The 8,077-nt window shown below is 32.5% G+C and overlaps 1 pseudogene; it reads left to right on the forward strand.

The window, feature by feature from the left end:
- The first annotated feature begins 1,625 nt into the window (after positions 1-1,625).
- Positions 1,626-8,077, forward strand: LOC125819148 (putative UPF0481 protein At3g02645; annotated as a pseudogene).

Genomic DNA, 8,077 nt, shown 5'->3' on the forward strand with positions numbered 1-8,077 from the left:
AGGCGTTAGATGACACTTATGTACCCGTGGGTACCAACAGTGACAACCTGGTGGCCATGATAAGCCAGGTCGTTCGAGGACATCGCATCAATTTTTGTGACGAAAAGCTACCTTTTGAAGGCAGGATGCATAACAAGGCTCTGTACGTCACTATTAAATGCCGAGACAAGATGGTAAATCGCATTCTGGTCGATGACGGGTCTGGTCTCAATATTTGCCCACTTTCCACTCTGAAACAGCTAAATTTTGACTTGGGAAAGGTTCACCAAAACCAGGTCAATGTGAGAGCTTTTGATGGAAAGCAAAGAGACACTTTGGGTGCAGTAAACTTGGTAATTGAGATGGGTCCCGCAGAGTTTAACGTGGAGTTCCAGGTGTTGAATATCAACACCAGTTATAATCTACTTTTGGGAAGACCATTTATCCATATGGCTGGGGCTGTGCCCTCTACTCTTCACCAACTGATGAAATTTGTGTGGAAGGACCAGGAATTGGTCATTCATGGTGAAGGGAGCCATTCCAACGGGTGTGCGTCGATCGTTGATGAGGTTTCCCGAGGTTGCGATATCTACACGGAGGAGCTGGTGAATGCTACCGGTGATGATTTGGCTCCGCAACCTCCCATGCCTGCCGTGTACAAGATGATTACTACTGTAATGCTCCAAAATGGTTTCGAACCAGGATTCGGGTTGGGGAAGTATTTTCAAGGAATTGTCGAGCCCATTCAAATTCCCGCCAAAGGAGCAAAGTTTGGTTTGGGGTATGTCCCAACAGATGACAAAGCAGAGATGATGAACAAGAGTGCTGATCGGATGCTTGCCAGACCAATACCTTACTTGTACCAGTCATTCCCAGTGCGAGAATATGTCAAGGATGATGGTCTTGAGGAAGGAATCTGGGGCCTGTTTGAAGAAGTTGATGCAATCTTTGAGGATGAGGCTGGGACCTCAGGAATTCGCGATGCTGAGCTAGATGAGCAGTTGCAAAATTGGACCTCTACACAGCTCCTGATCCCCTGTGTAGCTTGGTAGAAAAGACATGTGCTTATGTTTGTTTTTTTTAAATCGGTGGTAGTCCGGAAGAGGCCCGAGACCCACCATTTATGTAGTTTTTACTTGTTTCAGTTTTTTTTATTATTCCCCCGTAATGTTTTAAAAAGGCAAAATGGCCCTTGGCCGTGGCTAAAGTTTGTTCTCGTCATTCAGTTTAAATGAAAAGCCTCTCTTATTTAAAATTTATTTATTTACTTATCTGTTTACGCGTTTACTTTCCTAACTTTGCTTGTTTATGATTTCAGTAATAATAATTTAAAACCTACCAATGTTATGTCATGTCATGAGCTGAACGAACAAAATGAGGTAGGTGATGATGAATGCAAGGTGTATGAAGAAGAAAATGAGGTACCCGAACATGTTGTCGAAGAGTTTCGACAATTTGAGAATCAACACAAGCCAAATTAGGAAGAAACCGAAATTGTAAATCTCGAAGATGAAGAATGTGTTAAAGAAGTAAGAATCAGTGTCCATCTGACTGAAGCTCAAAGAAGAGACCTGGTTCGTTTGCTCAGAGAGTACATTGATGTATTTGCCTGTTCTTACAGAGATATGCCGAGGCTGAGTACGAATATGGTGTCTCATAAGTTGCTGATTAATCCAGATTTCAATCCAGTAAAACAAAAGACTCAAAAGTTCAAGCCTGAGTTTAAAGATCAAAGAGGGTATTACCAAACAGATCGAGTCTCAAGTAGTGGAAGTGACGCAATATCCGACTTGGTTAGCCAACGTTGTTCTAGTTGCCAAGAAAGACAGAAATATCAGAATTTGTGTTGACTAGCGAGATCTCAACAAAGCAAGTCCGAAAGATAATTTTCCATTACCAAACATCCACATTCTCATTGATAATTGTGCTAAGCATGAGATGCAATCATTTGTGGATTGTTATGCGGGTTACCACCAGATCTTGACTTTAGGATATATATAGTATTTTCCATTTAAATAATATCCTTATTTTCCTTCCCCTTGAAAGTGACTTTAAAAGTTGTTAATTGCTTCTATTTAATCAAGCATGTTTTTCTTGTCAACGAATTTAGCCAAATAGTTAATTATTGGATAACCGCGTGTTAGCGGGCATTTCGGGTGCTTTAAAACCCTTCCTGAAATGCTAATATGAACCCCCGAACCCCCTTAAATATTTTCATTAGATTTACTATTTTGATCTTCTGAAAAAATATTTTTTCTTAAAAATTAAGTGGCGACTCTAAAACCAGTCTTAAATTCATTTTTTAATAAAACATGAGTTACAAGGTATTCTGTCAATTTTAGTAGTAAGCTACAAGATATTGATATTTTTCCTTTAATTTGATTTAGTTTTTTCTTATTGGATGGATACTTAATTTTATTAGACTCAGTTAGCCCCTCTGTTTCAATTTGTTTATCTTTGTTTAATCCTATTATACAATACTGTAAAATAGTGGAATAGATCTATATTCTTGTAGTCTTTCGTATTCGCTTGATTCGTCAGTTTTTTTAAACTGTATAAGCATTTGAGAGTTTTTATCAAAATTCTATACAAGTATGGTTGGTATCATGTTCTAGCTTCTACTTTTGACTCTTACATAATAAAAACAATATACCCAGTATACAGTCTCACAAACAAAGTGGGATTTGGAAGATAGAGTGTACGCAAATCTTGTCTCTACCTCAGAGGTGAGGTAATTAAAGAGGTTTCTAATAGATCCTCAATTAAAGACAAAAACAATCTAGAAAAAAAGAAAGTACAAGAGACGATAGATAGTAACAAAAACAACATATAGTATAGAACAATACTATTATAAAGTAATACTTTAAGTCGTTTGGTGTTAGGGATTAAAATAAATAGTCATGAGATAAGAAAATAGTGATGGGATTAAATTTTTGTGTCTTGTTTGATTGTCATGTTTGGATAACTTATCCCACCAATTATACCATAGTGATGGGATAAGTTATCTCATATACATGAGGGAATAACTTATCCTAGAATAGATAATCCAAGGATAACTAATCCCGGAATAACATGTTCCCAACCAAACGACCCCAATATTGAACTACATGAAATCATAGGTAACAACATAAATCGAAGAACAATAAACTATATGAATAGTCCTACAACTACAAATAACGGCAATAAGAAAATGCACTCCTACCTAGGGCGTAGAAACTACCCCAGGGTGTCCAACTGAACACTCTTCGTCGGAAAATTACGTTGTATATATATATGTCAAATTTTATATTAAAAAGATATATATTTAAAGTTGGACACTCTCGACAAAAGTTACACTTTTGACGTAGTGGTAATATGTGTCCATTTGAATAAAGAAGTTTTGGGTTCAAACCCAAATAGAACAATATATTTTATTTTATTTTGACAACCACACACTATTATTTTAATAAAATTTCTAGTTCCGCCATTGTACCTACTAGTATGGACGCACTCCTAGCTACTAAGCTTCCACTCTAATTCATGTCACATATAACGTTTTAACAAAAAAAATATCAAAAATTAACTTAACTTTACCAAGACCAAAGAGAATCCGAGATGATGGATGATTTTGAAAAATCTAATTTTAATGATGTAAAATAAAAATAATTAAAAAATGATATGATATAAATTTTATAAAATAATTGATCAAAATCTAAAATTGACACCCCTTACCCTACACGTATCCGTAGACCATATACTATCTTTAATTATCTATATTTCTTCTCTATACAATAGATACTTCATAGCAATGAAAAATCTAAGAAAGCTAGCAAGAATTGAATAGACACAAAAGAAGAAATAGCCAAATCAAAGAGGTAATTTTTTGCATTTTCTCGTTCTATGCTAAACAATATCAACTATTTATATTCTTCTATGGATAAATTAAAATTTAAAATTTTGAATTTCTTCGCTCTATTAGGATTTGCCTCTGTATGATTGAGAGTAAGAAGAAACATAAGCGTAGTTTATGGGATTTAATAATTTTCAGATTTTATTCCCTTTTTAGAGCAACAGAAAGATTTTTCTTGTATTAGAATTAATATATCAGGATGGTAAATTAATGTATCCGGATGGTGACTTATGTATCCGGAAGGTATAAATTTTAAGTGATTATTGTAATTAGAAAAAAAGTAAAAATATGATGTAATTTACTCTTTACACTATGGAATTTATGTAAGTTATACTTCTTTTATACCTCAAGTTGAAGGACATGACACAAATGGATAATTATTTTGTTTAACATATTCTTAGTCATCATAGTTTTTTTTTTGTTTTTTTATTGTCAGTCAGTTTTTAATTTAATATATATAGGTTTAGGGTTTAATTAATTTAAATTCGCTATAAGAAATCTTTTTTCGAAAGGTGAGCCTATTTTTAAAACTTAAATTTGAAGCCATTAATCAACTAAGAAGGAGTAATTACCACTTAACTACAATTTTTGTTGGTTACTCATTTTGTGTGTTCTTTTTGAAATGGTGCTACCACTACAATTTTAAATATTTTTACACAATAAATCAATAACCACCATGTAGAAATGATTTGTGTTGTTAGTTTCTCAAATAAATTTAAGGGAAGTATAAAAATTATAAGGATGTGAAATATATTAGTGTATACAATACACATTTTCTTAAAGAGTATCTCTTTCTTTCTTTTCTTTTTTTCTTCTTTTTTTTTTGGGCAAGGAAGTGTCTAAAACTTCCTTAAATTACCATTAATTTAGGATAAATATATTGCTTTGGATTAATAATAGTTATATACATGGTATATCTATGAATTGAAAATTAAAAAAGAATGTGCATTTTGTAGGAATCAGAGTTGAAGAAAGAAGGATGTCAGACTCCATCATTGAGATTCCACTGCTTCTCCAAACTGAAAATGAGGTCTCTCCCTCAACAATATAAATTTGTTTTTCATTTTAACTAAATATATAATCTTTTGAGATTAACTTCTATTATGTGGATTAAAAAAATTACACCGTCAATTATTTTTAGAAATATTTATTTCTCTTAATATATTCACATATAACTAATATTTAAATAAAAATAATAAAAAGAGTATTATATGATAATTTGGACTTTAAATTAATTATAGGAGTTTGTTTAGTACTCTTATTTGGTTGCCAAAAATAAGAAGGATTCTTTCACCGCTTTCTTGTCCTCATTATATTCACCTTGTTCTCCAGCAACACTATTGAAGCAACTTGAGACATTCATCAGCGGTAGCTTTTTACTTTTGTTTCTCTTTTTAAAATCTAGACTAATTAATCTCATAAAAAATTATTAATAACTTATCAAGTCTTTTTCGCAACATGATACTTGCAACTTTTTACTTTTCTTTTTTCTTTTTAAAATCTAGACTAATTAATCTCATTACAAAAAATTATTAATAACTTATCAAGTCTTCTTCGCAAGATGAAAATGTTTTTTGGATAGGTGTTTTCATCACTTCAAATTGTATTTTATCTACTTAGTTCATTCAATCAATAATACAAAATCAATTGAAAACAAAATTTGATCCATATACTATCATATGTATTCCAATTTATTTAGGGGATATCCAAACTTTGATCGAAATTGCTGTAATAATTCCAAATTTTGGGCAGGATCTATTACCCCTACACTATTTAATAATGTATTTATAGATATATAGATGCCACGTGGATATCATAAATATTGCATCATTATAAATAGTCGTAACTTGTCCAGTTGAGCACTTATATATCTTTAAAATACACTATTAAATAGTCCAGATGAGTGATAGGTCATGCCCAAAATTTGAGATTGAATTTCGGTCAAAGTTCGAACATATTTCAGACAATTTTCTCATTTATTTATATAATACTAAAAGTCACATTATTTCAAAAAAAAAAAATTAATCTATAAAACGTGTTTTAAAAACTAAAAAGAAAAAGAGAAGCTGAAAAATCATTAATCTTGTAAAAATATAATAATTAAATTAAGAGAAATAAGTACATCTAAACTAAAGATGTAATTTTCTTGTCCACCGTCGGTTGATAGAAGTTAATCTCTAATCTTTTTGCCACCTGCTTGATTTTCAAGGGATTGTAGAATTTTTAATACTATTTACACTGTAATTTTAGATGTACTTCACAATCCCAACACATTCACTATAACCATGGTTTACACCTTTTGGATTTTTTTAATTTGAGAGGTCAAGAGTGATAAAGAAAAAGGAAAAAGGTTTAATATAATCTTCAATTTTGTCATTTATAGTTGATACACCCCTCGTTATGAAAATGGCTCATATGTAAGTCATTTGTATAGCGGTAAGGGTATATATGAGTCACTTTAATAACGAGGAGTATATCAGCTCTAAATGACAAAGTTGGAGGGTATATTAGGCCATATTCCCTAATGAAAGTGAATAAGTTCTTAAAGTCACCTGACATTTTTTAAATTAAAATATCAGCATTGAGATTTTTTTTTTAATTTATCATGTTAACGAAAAGGATAAATATTCGTCATTTTGTTAAACAACAAAGGTATATATACACCGCTTTTTTAACAAGAGATATATCCGATCTAAATTGCAAATTGAGGTGTATATTTGCCCAATTTCCCTGAACAAAATAATTGCTTGCTTATTGCATAGTGCTTCTAATAAACATTTTAAAATTTTCTACTCATTTCCGTTACATATCATACAGGGAGAATTGATGAAATGTTTGAGGATTTAAATAATTCTTCTATTAAATCTCATACCATATTCAAAGTAAACATGGCGCTACGTGAATCAAATCCAGCTTCTTATACACCAAAGATGGTTTCTATTGGTCCTTACCATAAGAGAAATCTTCAACTTCGCTCAATGAATAAGTACAAACTATTGTACCTACAACGGTTTCTTGAACGGAAAGAGGAGCTTGATTTGAAAAGTTGCATCAGTGAATTACAAAAACTGAAGGAGAAAGCACTAAAGAGTTACGATGATATAGAAGACATCAATAATGATAGTCATGAATTTTGCGAAATGTTGTTGCTTGATGGTTGTTTTGTGGTAGAGTTTATTCGAGAGCGTTGTGGAAACTGTCCAAAAGGAGAAGAGGAAATTATTGAAAGTAACATTGGTTGCATATATAATCAAATACTTCGAGACTTAATGTTACTAGAAAACCAACTTCCTTTCTTTGTCCTTAACAAGCTCCATGACTTAACAAAGGAAGATGATGAATTACCATTGGCAATACAGGCTGTGTTCTCGTTTACCTTTTTTGTTGACTTGGAAAAAATGATCGATCACTATGAATCCTTAAAAAAGATAGCAACTAACGCACGAAATATCAAACATTTACTTCATGCAGTACATATACTTTCATGTCATGGGAACCCCATGAAATTAAAGTCAAACGCTCAATCCACGAAAAAATCAAACGCAGTACACAGATTTTCATGTCTTGGGAACCCCACAAAAACATCAAAGGATGACACAGTGTGTCATATGCTCATGCCAAATGCAACAGAGCTTTCTAAAGCTGGAGTTAGCTTTGCAAAGGTCAGCAGCAATAACAACAACAACAGTAATAGTGATATGACAAGTTTGTTTGATATAAAGTTTGAGGATGGATTGATGACAATCCCTTGTTTTCAAGTCGTAGATGAGACAGAAGGTTTCCTGCGAAATCTCATTGCTTATGAGCAACAATCATCTGAAGTACAACCTAAATATTTCAGTGATTTTGGCAATTTTCATGGATCATCTTATCGACTCAGACAAAGATGTGAATTTGCTTCGCCAAAAAGGAATCATAAAGCACTGGATGGGAGAGGACAAAGACGTGTCTAGCCTCTTCAACAAAATCGGAGATGGGGTCATTACGTATTCCACCTTTTATTATGAAAAAGAATGCTTAAAAGCAACTCAATATTGTGAAAAAACATTGAACAGGGTGATAGCAAATTTGATGCGCAATTATTTTAGTAGTCCTTGGATAGGAGCTTCAACTGTGGCAGCCATCATACTTCTCATACTCACAACTATACAGACTATTCTAGCTATCACAGGTTCCATTAAGTAAGTAGTAATCATCTCAATTGTAATA

This window comes from Solanum verrucosum, unplaced genomic scaffold, assembly GCF_900185275.1.
Source record: "Solanum verrucosum unplaced genomic scaffold, falcon-dt-bn FXZP01000252.1, whole genome shotgun sequence".
NCBI classification, from domain to species: domain Eukaryota; kingdom Viridiplantae; phylum Streptophyta; class Magnoliopsida; order Solanales; family Solanaceae; genus Solanum; species Solanum verrucosum.